The following is a 16,118-nucleotide window of genomic DNA, read 5'->3' as shown; positions in this document are numbered from 1 at the left end:
CATCTGCAGCTCCGGCAGGGAAGGTGGCCGCGGCGGCCGGGCCGTGCGGGGATGTCTTAGAGAGGGAGGGAGGAGGGAGGAGGGAGGCGGCGGGAGGAGGGACCGGCGGGCCGCGGAGGAGGGGGAGGAGGAGGGGCGCGGGGGGCGGCCTCCCTCCCGCCTCCCTCCCCTGCTGCTTCCCTCCCTCCCGCCCTCCCAGCAAACCCCTCTCGCTGCCGCGGCCCCAGGCCCGGGGCGCCAGCTGCCAGGCGGGGCGTGCGCGTTGGGGGGAGGGGGCGGCGGGGAGAGGGCGCTGGGCCGGGGGAGGGGAGGGAGGGGGTACAGCGCGGCCGGGGGAGCCGACACCGGGAGGGAGGGGGCGCCAAGCCTCGGCCGAGTGGCGCGCGTCCTCCTCGGCCCCATCCTTGGGTCCCCCCTGCGGCTCCGCCCCCGGCCCGAGGGCAGCGCTAGGACACGGCCCGGAGGTGGCCTGGGGGTGGCGGAGGGAGGAACGGCCCGCCCTCGGGGAAGCCCAGATAGGGAGCGGCGCGCGGAGGACCGGAGGGAGGGCGTGCGGGCCCAGAGGAAAAGCCCCGAAGACCGGGAAGATGGAGGAGGTCGCGGCGGCTGAGGGGGCGGGGGCCCCTCGCCTCCCTCCCGCGGGGTCACCTTGGCCAGGCCCCCCGCGGCCCCGGGCGGCGGGGAGGGCGGCAGGAATGCCTCTCCGTGGGCCCTGATTTCTCCGACCAGCTCAGTTCCAGGAACGCGCGGGTAGCGCCCGGCGGGCAGAGGCCCCGACTCCGGATTCAGGGCGGCGCGAGCCAGGGTTCGAGGCCGGCCTCAGCCCCTCTGTCCTGTCCGGCGTCAGGCTAGTCCTCGCCTTGCTTTCTGCCTCAGTTTCCCTTTTGGTGGAATAACGAGAAGCCTGGCCCCACGCGGTCCCCGCAGTTGGGACAACCTGCATCATCTAGCCTGAGCGCCGCTGAGGTCCCTGATCGCTCCTGGGCGCTGGCCTGGACCCTCAGCGCCCAGCGCGGTTCCGGCGGTTAGGAAGTGGAATGCGTGGAGACACGCGAGTGAGAAAGCCCGCACCCGCAACCGCACCCGGCTAAGCTGATCTCTACCTCCTGAGTTTGAACCCCAGACTCGCGTTCTTGAATGTGTTTTGTTTGGGCCAGCCCGGGTCCCTGCCCAGTTATCTTCTTGCTGTTCTGATGTCTGGTGGCAAATCAGGTTCAAAAACAGCCCTCCTGCTGTTGGCCATCCCTGCCGCCTCGCAGTTGGCCTTGAGGAGCCCAAGAGACGAAAAGCATCCTCTATAGGTGAGGCACCTGACTCTAGGTGTAATTTTCCTTCAGTCATGTATTTAATGCCGCAGTCCCCCGCCAGAGCCTGAGGCCCGTGGGTCTTGATCTCACACCATCCTCAGTGCCTGGCACAGTGCTTGGCACATAGTAGGTGCTTAGGGCATGTTTCGCAGATGGACACAGAGTAGGTGCTCATTACATCTTAAGTGAATGTACATACAGTAGTGCTCAAGACTTGCATGAATAGACAGAATAGGTGCTCATGAACTGTTGGGTGATACATGAAAGGCCGGAGGCCCGGAAGGCGGTGATTTGGAGGTGACCTCCCCTGCCCCAACCCCACCCCACCCCAGTTTCCCTCCTGTGGATAATGTGGAGTGAGGCCGGGTTAAATATTAGCCGGCAGATGGTCCCGAGGAAGGCTAGCTTCGGGACCTAGCGCCTACTAGGAGGGGTTTGTTAAGGGCCGACTCTCTGGGTACGCTGACCAGCCAGTGAGTGGGGAGGGGCTGAGGCCAAGGGCCACAGAGCGCCCCCTCCCGGCGTCCCGGATCGCAAGGATTCAGCCCGCAGCGCGGCCCTGCGGCAGATGGCCTCACTTTGCGCGATCTTGGCCAGGCAGGGCTCCAGCTCCTAGTGAATGCTGGTGTACGGAAAAAAGGTACGCAAGGAGCTAGTTTTGGGGGTCGGATATAGCTCAGTGGTAGAGCGCGTGCTTAGCATGCCCGAGGTCCTGGATTCAATCTCCAGTACCTCCATTAAAAAATAAAGAAACAAACCTAATAACTCTCCTATAAATAAATAAGTAAATTTCCGGAAAGAAAATAAAAGATAAAATTCATAGAATATTAATATAAAAAAGTTGGGCTAGTTTTATACCTGTTAAAAATGTTCATGGGATGCTTACAGGATGCCAGGCACCCTGTGACAGTTGTGGGGACAGAGAGTGAACAACCCCAGCCATCCTTGTCCTCATGGGTTTTACAACTCAGCAGTAACCGAATAAAGTGAAATCCTAAGCTCCGCCCCACGAGGGGACCTAACTATCCCACAAAGTGGCTTGACCATAAGAAACCTTCACCCACTAGACAACCTTTCTCACCATTTGTTTTTCTGCTCACATTTGTTTTCTTTTTTCTTTTTTTTTTTTTTAATATGGAATGCTTCACGAATTTGCATGTCATCCTTGCTCAGGGACCATGCTAATCTTCTCTGTATTGTTCCAATTTTAGTATATGTGCTGCTGAAGAGAGCACTGCTCATGTTTGTTTTCAAGAACAAGAACTTTGCTCCCACTGAGAACTCTGACTTGAGATTGCCATGTTTGGGTGGTAGATAATACCATCTCCTTTCTGAGGTTGTTGTGAAGATTAAATGAGGTACATTCTCAACACATATTAGTGATCACTACCAGGTATCAAGATTGACCCACTGCTTTTCAGTTCCAGGGCTCAGCTGGTGTCCCCTTAGCTGCAAATAAACCCCTAAATTTGGCTCCTGCAAATCCAACAATAATGAGGAACTCTATAATCTTGGTGGAGGTGACCCAACCAGAAACCTCCAATTTCCAGCCAGATCAGTTCTTTCTCTGTACCAGATGCTTTACTTTCATTATAATCACAACAACCCTGAGGGTGGGTCCTATTATTATTCCCATTTTATAGAGAGGGAAACTGAGGCTTAGATTTTAAGTAACTTGGCCTAGATCTTAGAAGCTGGTAGGAGGCATAGACAAGACTGCAGTCTCAGTTGCTCTGATTCCAAAGCTTGTGTCATAAGCTACTACCTTCCTGAGGCATCAGATAAGTGGTGGGATGGGGGTCCAGGACATCTCAGAGGGTCAGGCTCCCAGAGGGTTTTTCACAGTGTGCTGTTCTGGGAGGCAGCAACTGCTATAACAGTCAGCCGAATCTTGGCTTCCTCCTTCTTAGTGCATGATGTCCCCACAATCATGCCAGGTTTCCTCCCTCCAAGAGTCCTTATTTTGAGAACCCATCCTTTGCTACCTGCTCCTGCCACCATGTGTTATGGACTATCTTTCCTTATTAGAGCATAAATTCCTCAAGGAGTAGGACACCGGGCATTATCTGCTTTGTTGCTCCCCCTTCAAGGGTCTTGCGCTGGCATATAGTAAATGCTTCATAAATATTGCTGTTATAGACTGAATGTTTGTATCCACCAGCCAAAAATTCATACGTTGAAACTCTAACCTCCCCCAAGTGTGATGATATTTGCACTTAGGTTTAAATGAAGTCATGAGGGTGCGGTCCCTATAATGGGATCAGTGCTTTTATAAGAAGTGGAAGAGAGATCAGAGCCCTTTCTCTCATTTCCTCTCTCTCTCCGCCCACCAAGTGAGGACACAGCAAGAAGGAGGCTTTCTGCAAGCAAGGAGAGAGTCCTCACCAGGAACCGAATCTGTCGGCACTTTGATCTCGGACTTTCAGCCTTCAGAACTGTGAGAAATAATGTGTGTTGTTTAAGCCACCCAGTCAACAGTATTCTGTTATAGCAGCCTGAGCAAGATAAATGCTGACATATTTTGGGGCTGAATCTGGTCCTGTAATCCTTCATCAATAAACATTTATTGAACATCTCCTGGGTTCCCGTTCACTCAAATGCTTATTAAACACTTATCATGTGTCCATTCAACAACATTTATTAAGGGCCTACTATGTGCTGGGCTAGCAAACCCATCAAGATCTTCAAGATCTCTCAGTGTAGTGGGAATTCCCTACCTGTCAGTACCCAGAGGGGACATGGCTCACTCATTCACACACAAGTATCTGCCCACTGCAAGAAGGGTGTCCTACACAGCATGTCTGCTTAGTAAAAGGCTCTTCAATTAACACACAATGCTAGGTCCAGCAGAAACTGAGCTGTATGGGTATAGTTTCTGTCCTCCCAGAGCCTTTAATCTCTTCGGAGGGCTGGAAGTGAATAAGACAACATAGAGAAATAAGCCTTACGATGTAGGAGACGTAGGAGAAATGACGGGAACCAGGATGAATGAATGGCAGCAAATCCCAAGTTCTAGCCCTTGACCTTAGCCAAGGCATCAGATCCCTCTGTCTGTGAAATGGTGACCCTCATGTCTAATATGGGGCTATGTGAGGCTCAGAGGAGAGGGCAACAAAGGGCTCCCACCAATGCCTGGAGGGGAGAGAAAGTGCAGCAAATGGTAGCTATTAATGTTATTAATGAAGCCTGCAACTGTAAGTGGGGGTTCAGGCACAAGGATGGAGCTGTGGCAGGAGTGAGATCAGGTTGACGTATTAACCTTGAGCTGGCAGCCTGGTGAGCGTTTTTCCCCTTTGGCGCTGGCTTGCCATGGCTGCAGGCTTGGGGCTGACTATGGGTGGGGTGTTTATTCTGGGAATCGGCCCTGGCTGTGCCTCACTCCCTGCTCAAGCGAGAGAGAAAGAAGGGCTTTGAGTCAGAATCGAGGGGCCTGCTGGGCCCAGCATGTATGACCCATCCCACCTGCCAGCAGGGTCCCTGGGCTGAGAATGCCCAGGAGGCACAGCCCCAAGGGCCAGCAAGGTCATTCTGGTTTGAGACACACTCTCCAGGTTGGGACTCAGCTAACCCTCTAGAAGGCCTGAAGTGCTCAGCTTTGGGAGCTCTGATGAGCTCCAGGATGCTCCTGGGCTGGTGTGTGTGTGTGTGTGTGTGTGTGCACACGTGCGATATTGGAGGTCGCAGTGTCCAGCCCATGGAGGAGCCTTCATCAGGGCCAGCCACAGGGACATTCACCTGTGCAGTTGCACAAGCCTGACACTTAGCAGGGCTCATGCTTTGCTTAATTTTCTTCCATCGCCATCTTGAAACTGTTAATCATTTTTTAACACTGTTCAAAAATGACCTAGTCCACTTTCAATGGGTCCAGCAAATTGTGCAACCTGTCCTGCCCTCGTGCTTTGGTTTCCCCCAGTCTGTATGTAGCATCTCCCTTGAATGGGACATTCAGATCTACTCCTTAGCCACAGCCAGCCAGCCAGGAGTGGCTTAGATAAGCCCATTTCTTGAAAGGTGGTGGGGAGCAATAATCGGCCTCTCTAACCTAACGGAATCAACCTTTCCGTAAAAGCTCAAGGCTGCTGTGTGATGGTGGGTAAGTCACTCAACTTTCTGAGTTTCTGGATCTAACAATATTGTACTTAACTTAGAGTGTTGGGAGGGTTAAAAGAGGTAGTTCATATAACATGCACAGTGTCTGGCACAGAGTAAGCGCCCAATAAATTAGAACTATTATTACGTTTTAAAAATTAGGATTATTACAGGCAGTAAATTGGAGGGAGGGAAGAAGGGAGGGAAGAAGGGAGGGAAGGGTCAGTCCCATCCCTATGGACCTGCCCCAGGAAGGAGGAGCTGCCCCTCTTGACCCCGCCCCTCCTGCCTTCTGAGGGAGGAGACTCCCCCAGGGCCGAGACGAGGGGGTGGAGGAGCGGGAGCGACACATTTTTGAGTCGTGACCAAGTGGAAACTCCCTCCCCGAGGCGGAAGCCGGGGGCGCCCCACTGGGGCCGGAGCCGCAGCCGACGCGGGATCCGCAGCCTGGGGGCAGGGCACCGCGGGAGACCTGGGCCCCGCCCCTCAAAGCATCATGAATATGAATAAGCCTGCCGGGGAGAGAGGAAGTGGGAGGCGGCCCGGACCAGACTGGCTCCGCCCCCGCCGCGGGCCTGCGGCCAGTGGGCGCGGCCTAGCCGCGGACGCCCCGCCCCTCCGCCCCTCGCGGGGCCTCCTTCCGGCCGGCGCGCCCCGAACGTGACCTCGCGGGCGCGCGCCGCAGCCGCCCTGAGGGAGGCGCCCGCACCCCCCGCGCAGGTAGGGCCGCCCTTTGTCCCCGGTGCCGCCCCTCGGAGCCCCGGGTCTCGCCATCCTCCCTGGCCCGCGGCCTCCGCGCGCGCTTCCCCTGTTGATCTGGCCCCGGCCTGGCCGCTCTCTCAGGCGCGGCGCGCCCGCAGCCGGGGAGACGCGATAGGGGCCCTTTATTCACTCCGGCGCTGGCACCTGGGGTAGCGAGGGCTGCAGAAGCCCTGCCCTTATACGGCTTGTGTTCCCGGGCGAGAGAGGCCACCGAGGTGAATTAGTAGAATGTCCAGTATATCGGATGAGTGTCAGGGTGAGGACGGAAGCGGGGGACGGGCATCAACCAGGCGGCTAGCAGGGTCCCTAAGAAGGTGACTTTTGTGTCAAGCCCCGGAGGAAGCGAGGGAACAAGCCGGCGTCTGGGGTGTTGGGGGTAGCAGGGCATTGAGGCTGGTGTGGCTGGAGTGGAGAGAGGGTCAGAATGAAAGGGTGGAATCATAATAATGGCTCAGTGTTGAGCAAATGCCCAGCCAAGTGCTAGGTGCTTTATGCATATGTCCTTTAAGCCTCAGGACAGCCTGGACCTTGGCATTACTATTATCTGAGAGGAAATCAGGCCCAGGCAGGCTAAATAACTTGCCCAAGGTCACACAGCATTGGAGCCCAAGCAGACTCGCATCATTGCCTGAAACACACCCAGGAGACCCAGGGGAGGGTGACCTTGACCAGGTCCTCTAGGCTGCTCCTCAGTTTCCTCAGTACCAGAGGGAGAAGATGTGACTGACCTCCTGAAATGAAGGATGGGCAGGCATGGCCCTTTTGCTGACAATCTGCCCGAAAGCCGCCCACTCTAATTCATACCCAGCAACTAGGGCCCTGAAACCCAGCCTGAAATCAGTGCACAGAACGTGGGTGTAGCAGGAGCCTTCGAGGATGTCTGTTCTCCCAGGAGAGCCTTTTGTTGTTTGAGAAGCACTTGTCACCCTTCCGTGCTCTGGAGCAGGTACGAGTGGCTTCAGGGAGGGAAGGCAGAACGCTCAGAGCCTGGAATAGGCTACTTCTGGAGGTGGGCTGTGGGGAGTCCTGTGCGGCTGAGTGCTCCTGGGTAGTAACAGGCGGAGTCAGCCAGGCAGGCCGTGTGTGCCGGCCAGCAACTGCAGAACAAGCAGAATCACCCAAACATCCCTGTGAGCCTAGAGAGATTAACACACACACGAAACCCACCCATGTCTGCACTGGTAGCGGGTTCTCTGACTACTGCCCAGACCAGAGGGGAAGGGCCTCAGAGCTACCGATCTGGGCTCTGCTGGCTGTGCTGACCCTTCTCTCCTGTGGGAAGAGGGGAAATGTTTTCATGCTCTTGTGAAGACCTGCCTGTGCCTCTGATTCCGAGAAGCCTTGTGGATTCTAATGGGGCAAGAATGGCGAGTATTCTGCAATTTCCCCTTCTCCAGCCTGGCACAGCCTCCAGCCATGGCTTTTGGGCTGTGGTGTGAAATGTGGCCCTGGGAGGGTTAGGAGAGTAACCCAGCCCACTGTGTTGGAGCCTCAAGTCACCAGTCAGTCAGAGGTACTGGTGATATAGGACCACAGCAGAACTTATTGTCAGGCCCATGTTCAGAGAGGTTAAGTGGTTTGTCCAAGAGTGCACAGTTTGAAAGCAGCAGAGATGGCATCCTAGTCCAAACCATTTGACTCCAGAGCCCAAGCCCTTCCCCTCAGGGCACTGATCCACCCCAGGAGAGGGGACAACTTCGTGCTTAGCTTGGAGACCCCCCACCATATACTCTGTAGGGGTATAGAGGTGGCAGAAGGGACAAGGACCAAACGGGATGGAGACACTTTCTGGTCTTCTCAGCCACACAGTCCCCGGACCTTGTCTCCAGGCCTTTATGTCTGTGCAGAATTAGTCAATCCCTTTTCAGGGTGGGACTGGTACAGGTGGGACCAGAGGCACCTGAAGGGGTGCCTGGGAGAGGGCTTCCTCCTCATGAAGTTTGGGGGTCCAGTGAATGACTCTGACTCTACCTGGGCCCCTGGGACCATCTGCACACTGGAGCTCTGGCCTCTGACCAGGTTGGGCAGGCTGGGAGTGCCCAGGTGGAGGGAGAGGTCTGAGGTGGTACACGTGAGTTGTGAGACTCATGTGGATAGAATGCCAGAAAGAGGGGAGAGCTGGTCCTCTCAAGTTCCCCCCGTGGGTTGGGGCTCGTTTCAAACAGTCACTCTCCATGCGTTGTTGCCTGCTGAGCAGATCCCTTGCTCCCTCCGGACTTCTCACTTCCCTAGGGATATTCTGAGTGTCAGAACCCCAGTGGGTTCTCAAACTGACAGGCTTACTGAACCAGTAAGTCCAGGGCGATGCCCAGGGATCTGCATTTTTAATGAGCTCCCAAGTGGCTATAATGCATATGGTCTTCTGACTAAACCTGGAAAACCACTGTCCTGGACCTCTCAGCCCAGCAGCCATGAGAAGCCCCTTCCAGAGCCTTCTAGCAGATCGCAGCCTGATACATGTAATTGTTTGCCAGGACCAAATTTAAATGCATTCCTCTCTTCAGTTGGGGCACTGTCATCAGCTGAGCTTCTCCCCTGTTTGAAATATATGATGGCGTCTCAAGCGATAGTCCTGCCTCCATCCCTCCCCTGCCAACTTTCCCAAAAGAGCAGGCTGGCCCAGTCACCCTCTCACTGCTCACTGCAGAGCTCTGTCCCAAGCTGTCCCCTCCTGTCGCTCTTCGCAGGAAGATGTTCTCTCAGCTGCTTCTCCAAAAGTCCTTGCTTTTGCTCACTTGAAGCCCTCTAGGGTCTGCACCACCTCCCCTTCTGCCCGTGGCCCCCTGAAACTGGGTATTCCCTAGGGTTCCCTCCTTGAGCCTTCTCTGCTTGATGCCTTTCCTCATTTGCAGTTGCACAGGCAGAAGTGAGGGGAACCCCATCTCTATTCTGAGAGTCCCCACCATTTATATGCAGTCTCCCGGGTGCACCAGGACTACATTTTTAGGGGCTCGCTTGATACCTCCTCTCAGCCTATGTGCATTGGAGCTCTTCCAAATTAGCTCTTTGACTTTGAGGGAATCTGGCCACACTTGTCACCTTAGGGTGTTCCAGCTGCTCTGGGTTCTGCGTGGCTCCTTTGAAGCCGCATGCCCTCGTAGAAGAGAGTGCCTGCCACCTTTAAGGGAGCCCGTCTCAGTAGCCAGGCTTCTTTGCCAGAGACTTCTGACTTCTTTCTGCTTTAGTACCCCCTCATCTTCCTGACCCTTGAGCACCCCCCCCCCGCACCCCCGCATTGATGTCTGTCCTAGTGCCCCAGGCTTGCAGCCTCAGGGTCTCTTTTCTCCTTTCTTCCACCTCCTCCCCCCAGGCATGTTCAGCTCTGCTTTGGTAGCCTCTCTAGTGTCCCTCCATCTGTCCTGTCCTCTAGGGGCCTCTGAACTCCGCAGCAGCCTGTTTATTTCCCAAAAGGCCAACACTGCGCCTATGGACATCAGCTGAATGGGCAGCTCCCCCTCTGGACCAGCCCGTTGGCACCTCCTCAGAGATGCACAGCTTTCATCCATCTGTGTTAGGGGCCACATGGCATTGGGTCAGTCTTGCCTGGAGTCAGGGGTCTTGGTTTAGATCTTGGTTTTGCCCTTCTCAGCCTTCTGACTGGACAGATTCCTTGAGCCCTCCATTGAAGCATTCTCATTTTCTTGTCTGTAAGGTCAAGGCTGGTAATGATAGTCCTGTCTCACAAGGTTCTTACTTAACCTCATCTCTGGAAGTCCTTGGCATGTAATACTGCTTGATCTTTATTACCACATTTAATCCTCAAAACCATCCTGTCAGGTAGAACGTCACTGTCAGGCCCATCTTATAGATGAGGAGAGAGATGCTCAGAGAAGCCAAGTGATTAGTCCAAGGGCACCCAGCTCTAAAGTAGCAGAGCTGGGATTCAAGTGCAAACCAGTTCCCTCCAGAGCCTGAGCTTCTAACCACTAATCACGCCCCCCCCTTTCTCTTCTGTTCATTCGTTCATTCATTGGACAATTGTTGATGGTGCACCTACTATCTAGGAGAATAGCAGTGAAGGAACAGACACCCTGCCCCATCTGTGGAGGCGCAGGTAGGAAGAGATGTATAGGAACTCCTGCAGGAAACTGCCCGAGGCCCCTCTTCCTCAATCCCTGCTCAAGGGGCACAGGCCAGGACACCCCGCCCCCACCTCACTTCCCCACTTCTCCTTGTACCTAAAGGCCTGCAGGCATTTGACTGGATTTGGCTTTGACCTTTGTGAAGGAGGAAGTGGATCAAGGTGGGGGGCCTGGTGTAGGGCTTGGAAGCACCGGAATCCGCAGGAGATGGGGGCAGTGCAGGCATGAAAGGGGTACATTTGGGTACCACAGTAAGATACCACTTCACATCCCCAATGGCTGTCACAAAAAGGGAGGGGCAGTAACAAGGGTTGGGGAGGAGAGGGAGGACTTGGAACCCCCTCCCCCTGCTGGTGTGTATGTCAAATAGTGTCACCGATGGCAGTTCCTCAGCACAGAGTCACCCTCTGACACAGCGATTCCCCTCCTAGGTGTACACCCAAGAGAAATGAAAACATATGTCCACGCGAACACTTGTAGTTGGATGTTCACAGCAGCATGCTTCACAATAGCCAAAAGGTGGAAATGACCCAAATGTCCATCAGTAGATGAATGGATAAACAAACTGTGGTCTGTCCACAGTATTCCTCTGCTGTAAAAAGGAATGAAGCACTGACACACGCTACAGTGTGGGTGAACCTCACAAACGTGATGCTCTGAAAGAGTCAGACACAAAAGGCCATGTATTGTGTAAGTCTGTTTCTATGAAATGTCCAGAAGAGGCCAAGCCATAGACAGAAAGTAGATGAGTGGTTGCCAGGGGTTGAGGGCGGGGGTGTTAGGGGACACCTGCTAAGCAGTGCAGGATTTCTTCTGGGGTGATGAAAATATTCTAAAATTAATTGTGTTGATAGTGGCACGACGTTGAAATACTGAAAAACATTGAACTGTATACTTAAAATGGTGAGTTGTGCAGTATGTGAATTATATCTTGATAAAGGTTTTATTAAAAAAAACCAGCCAGACTTCCGGGCATCTACGTTGATGGAGGGCAGCAGGACAAGGATTCACCTTGCTGAGTGATGGGCGACATTACTTGGGTTTACTTTGCACTGGTTCTCATGACGTGATTGCCGAGAAGTGACTCTGTAGGTAAGGTTTCCTTCTGGCCTCAGCTTACATGTTACCCCTGAGAGAGGCCCCCATTCCCCTCCCTTTGTCACTTGTCATCCATCTCAGCTCTTCCTTTCTTTTAGAACTATTCCCACACTTCGAATTGTTTTCTGTCCATGACTCTTGCTGGGCCGAGTTCTGTGAGGTCAGGGGCTTGTCTCTGTGTTGTTTGCCGTGTATTAGGTACTCAGTAAATACTGGTTCCCTGAATGAGCCATCCAGGCTGATAACTACCGGGGTAGGGATGGGGGCTGTGAGGTCCAGGCTGGGGTCCATCCTCGCTGCAGGGGAGGGAGCCAGCAGGCCGGGTCAGGGTGTCTCCTGGCCCTAGTGGCTTTCTTTTTCTCTGTTCCAGTTCCAGGAGAATGTCTCTGGAAAGGAAGCCCGAAGCCTGGTCTGGCTGGGAAGCGGGGAGCGGGGAGGGGAGCGGAGGGGGAGCGGGGGCTGGCCTGCCTGGGGAGGAAGTCTGCAGCCCCAGGCTGCCGAGGGCGTGGTGTCTGTGTTTGCACCTTTGGAATGTGGCTGATTCACTCTGGGGGGAGCCATGCAGCCACCGCTGCTGCCTTGGATCCGACATCTGGAGGCTGGATTCCAGGAGAAAAGAGACAGATTCTTGCAAGCAGATGTCAACTTTGAAGGTCAAACTGAGCAATGGAGCTGAGGAGGAGGCTGAGCGGGTCCCACACCCCCATCCCCGGCCCCAGGATTCTGAGAGAGAGGTGAGGTCCCATCTGGAGCCCTGTCCTGGCTCTAAGGGGACAGCATGGGGCAGGGAAACAGCGTGAGTTCTGCAGTCAGACTTTCCTTCAAAGACTAGTTAGTTAATAGCTCATGCAATGGTGAAGGCCAAGGGCCTAGCTGGTCCAGTGCTCAGCAGTGGTCCAGGGACACTGGCTTGCATCTCCTGGCCCAGTGTCCTCTGTGTCACTTTACTCTTGGGCCATCGCTTCCCTGCAGACTCCCAGCTTGCCTCTCCCTGGGGCTCCAGCAAGACCCTAGGCTTGCCTCTTTTGTTGGCCCAGTTGGGGCCCAGCTCATCCTGGACACTGATGGGACAGGTCTGGGTTAGGAGTTTACCCCAGTGCATGGCTGACACCCCAAGAGCCACGCAGAGAAAGTGGAAATTGGGGGTCCCCCAAAGGAGCCAGTGCCAGGGCATGGGCAGAAACGGCAGACACGCCTACTCTGCTGAGCTGACCCCGTGGGCCTGGCTTCTAGGGCTTGTGCCAGGCCCTGTACTGGGCTCTATGGCTCTTACCTAAAGGGGTGTTCTGCTGGCTAAGTTCCGGAAGCTCTTAGAAGCTCATTTTCTCCAACTGTGGAATCTCATAGGATTCTTTTCAGGATCCATTGAGACAATGCTTGCAAATTCCTCAGCACCTGCCTGGCCTGGAGGAGGTGTGATGCTAACTAGCCTAACTCCCTTACTCTTCTCAGTATCTAGTTCTGTGAGATCTGCCCTGTGGGCTGAAAGGATGGTGCGCACGTATGTGCCTGTGCGCACGTGTGTGCAAGTGAGCGTGCAGGCCCCTTTCTCTTCTCCAGGGAGTTTTGTATTGTTTGGCTTCTCCCCGAGAGGGTTAGGGACTACCAGGACAGAGGGTGGAGGCAGGAATGACAGGCAAGGGGTGGAGGGAGAAGTGGGTGGGCCTCACCTGTGGGCCTGCAGGCCCAGGCCTGCCCCTGGGAGTCCTCTCCCTGTGCCCTCAGCTCCAGCTCTATCCTAGGAGTGGCTGCCTCTGTCCCTCCCTCCCAGGCTACAGCCTAAGCCTGTCTGTCATTTGACCTTGGGGTGGGGGTGGGGGAGGAGGGGCCTGAATCAGGCTTGCGATTTCCTGTATTCTGTCTCCAGGAACACTGGAACCTTGTGGGGATGGTCAGAGGGGATCCCAGGCCTGGGGCTTCTCAGAAGAGGAAACCCAATGCCCAGAGTAGTCTAAACCTCTCAGACACCTCAGGGGAAACCTGGAGCTTCTGGGAGGGTGGAGGGCCAGCCTCCTGCAAGCTTTTTGCAGCTATTTGTAAACTGAAGTCAAGCACTGCCCAGAATCCTCTAGTGCTTGAAGAGTGTGCCTCCCCTTCCTCCCTGAGCTCAGCGCCCTCCACTCCCACCAGCCCTGTCTGCTGGCATCCCTCTGGGACGCCACACCTGTGTGGGTGCCTGCTCTTCCTCACCAAACCAACCACGTCCTCTGACTCCCAAACGCTACCTCCTCAGATTCCTGCCAGCCTCCCGCACTCTTGGTTCTGTTTCTCTGGACATGGTGGGTTGAGTACCTCTGTGAGGAGCCTGCCACCACATCAGCCAACGCAGCGATGGGGCTCCTGCATCCGTCACTCGTCCATGTCCTGCATGTCCTGAGTGTAACTCTGTGACAGTCATCCCAGGCTGCCGGGACCAGACTGCCCGCTCTCTTCTGGGTGTCAAACATTTTTTAATGTGTTCATCTAGTCTTTTCCATTATACAACAGAATCTTGAAATTGAAGGACGTAGTAATGAGAGCTGCATTTTCTGTGCTCTAAGTGCTTTTTAAAAATTGCGATATAATTCACATACCATCAAATTCACCCTTTTGAAGTGTACAATTCAGTGGGTTTTAGTGTATTTACTGAGTCGTGCATCCTTCTCCACCATCTAATTCCAGAACATTTTCATCATCCCACAAAAGGAACCCTAGCAGATTCATCAGTTGTAAGAAAAGTACCGTTCACATGGGGGATTTGATAGTGGAGGGGGTGCTGTGCACATGTAGGGGCAGGGAGTGTATGGAAAATCTCTGTACCTTTGCTCAAAATTGCTGTGAACTTAAAACTACTTTAAAAAATAAAATCGATTAAAAACAGAAACAAAAGGAAAAAGAACCCCCAACCCATTAGCTGTCACTCCCCATTCCTCCACGCCCCTGCTCCAACCACTGGCAATCACCACCAGTCTGCTTTCTGACTACAGATTTGCCTGTTCTGGACATTTTCATAAATGGGGTCCTACAGTATGTGGTCCTCTGTGTCTGGCTTTGACTGAGCATCATTTTCAAGGTTCATCCATATTGTAGTGTGTGTTAATGCTTCATTCCTTTTTATGGCTGAATAATATTCCATTGTCTGGATAGATCAAAATTTGTTCATCCATCCATCCATCAAAGGACATTTGAGTTGTTTCTACTTCTCATGAAGAATGCTGCTATGAATATGCGTGTACAAGTCGTTTTGAAGACAAAGGTTTTAGATCTAAGTGCTTTTTGACAAACACCTCATTCAGTCCTCACAGCACCCTTATATGTCAGTGCTGGCATGATCCCCCTTCTTTGGGCGAGAAAGTGAGGCTCAGAGAGGTGAGTCAAGGTCACAGCTGGAAGCTGTGGAGCTGGGACCCTCCTGTCCCCTGGCCAGCAGGCTCCGGTGGTGCCTACTACAGTGCTTCTGTTTTTAGCAGAGCCTTGCCCAGCACTGTCCCACAGTTAATACTGCTGACTCTTCAAACAAGGGCCACGCACACCTCAAGCCCCAGGAGGGCTCTGCGTGTGTCATCTGCTCAGTGGCGACCCTGTGGCTCCAAGGGGATGCACCTTAGGGAGGTACGAGAAGTCCTTACCGCCATAGAATCCTCATCCACAGGTCCCGGTGGGACCAGGGTTTTCCCTTGCTTCTCAGCCTGCACCACCTCGTGGGGTACCAAGCCCCAAACACTACTGCCCCTTTTGTTCATTTGCAGCCGCTTTTCTGGGGTTCCTGGGCTGCCTTTCATCTCTTGCTTCTTGGGTTTGGCACATACCCGTGTGTCACCTGCTGGTGGACTTTGCCCCTTCCACCTGCCGGAGAGTGTGGTCTGGTGGGTAATTGCTGTCAGACAAGCCCAGGTTCATGTCATCTTTGCCGCTCTGGCTGTGTGGCTTCGGGTAGGTTTCTAAACTTCTCTGAGCTTCTGTTTGCTCATCTGTCGTGGGGGTCACAATAATATACCTGCTGATACGGTGGTTGTGGGATTGACTAAGGGAAGGGAGATGAGGGGCTCACATGGTGCCTGGCACCTTGGAAAGCCGCAGTTAGTCGTCCTCACTGCAAGGCAGCAGGCCTGGGTGGGGGCGGGGAGCTTTGTGTGTCTCCCTGCCTTTGGAGCCAAGAGAGGCTCCCATGACTCAGTTCTGCCCAAGAAAGGGGAAGTCAAGTCCATGCCTCTGAGGCTGGGGTCCCCAGGGACCTCCTGTCCTGCTCCCTTCTCTGACCTCTGCCTGTCTCCCCACCCAGTGCTTCTGGCAAAGCCCCATGCATTCTCTGCTGCTTGCCTGGGCGTACCCTCCACCCCTTCCCCAGATCTGCAGCCCGGACCTGCTGCTCCGTGGCACGAGGGCTTGGATAATGGCGAGACCGGGGACCACCGTGAGTGGGTGCCACAGCCCACAGCCTGAGGCAGGAGGGGCAGTGATGCGGAGGGGACCTGGGCCAAGGATGGGAGGGCCTCCTCTGGCCGCTGGAGCTGAGCTGCAGGCTCCTGCCAGGGAAGCCCTTTCTCCTCGCTGCTGCTGCTCAGCCTTTCCCAGCCCTGCCCCTCTCCTGCTTCTCACATTTCAGCTTCCAAGTTCCTGGCATTGCAGCCACTGCTGCTGTGGTCACTGTACCAGACAGATGTTAACCCCCAGTGTGCTGGCAGGAGCAGCGCTGCTGCAAGGTCCAGAGGTGTTGAGGGGGGAGAGCACCATCCTGAAACCATCCTCTGCTCAGCCAGGTTCCCTCTGGAGAGCGTATCACATCTCCTTCCTCCCTGTC

General features: G+C 54.5%; 1 protein-coding gene, 1 long non-coding RNA gene and 1 other non-coding gene across 3 annotated transcripts in view; 2 read left to right on the top strand and 1 right to left on the bottom strand.

Moving 5' to 3' along the window:
* Window positions 1-2,085: 2,085 nt before the first annotated feature.
* Window positions 2,086-3,882, top strand: LOC135319158 (uncharacterized). The gene is made up of 2 exons (XR_010377609.1): window positions 2,086-2,665; window positions 3,642-3,882. It is a non-coding gene; the product is annotated as an uncharacterized LOC135319158 (long non-coding RNA).
* LOC116151977 (U6 spliceosomal RNA) lies at window positions 2,436-2,542 on the bottom strand. The gene has a single exon (XR_004135572.1). It is a non-coding gene; the product is annotated as a U6 spliceosomal RNA (small nuclear RNA).
* Window positions 3,883-6,057: 2,175 nt separating the features above from the next.
* TFAP4 (transcription factor AP-4) overlaps window positions 6,058-16,118 on the top strand; it is a 30,093-nt gene continuing 20,032 nt past the window's right edge. Inside the window, exon 1 of the mRNA XM_031447671.2 lies at window positions 6,058-6,116. The gene's annotated coding sequence lies outside the window, so the exon portion shown is untranslated. The remainder of the gene's footprint in view (window positions 6,117-16,118) is intronic.

The sequence above is a fragment of the Camelus dromedarius genome, chromosome 24 (genome assembly GCF_036321535.1).
Source record: "Camelus dromedarius isolate mCamDro1 chromosome 24, mCamDro1.pat, whole genome shotgun sequence".
In the NCBI taxonomy this organism is placed as follows: domain Eukaryota; kingdom Metazoa; phylum Chordata; class Mammalia; order Artiodactyla; family Camelidae; genus Camelus; species Camelus dromedarius.
Note: the sequence above shows the minus strand (reverse complement) of the source record. Positions and strands in the feature narration are given on the sequence as shown.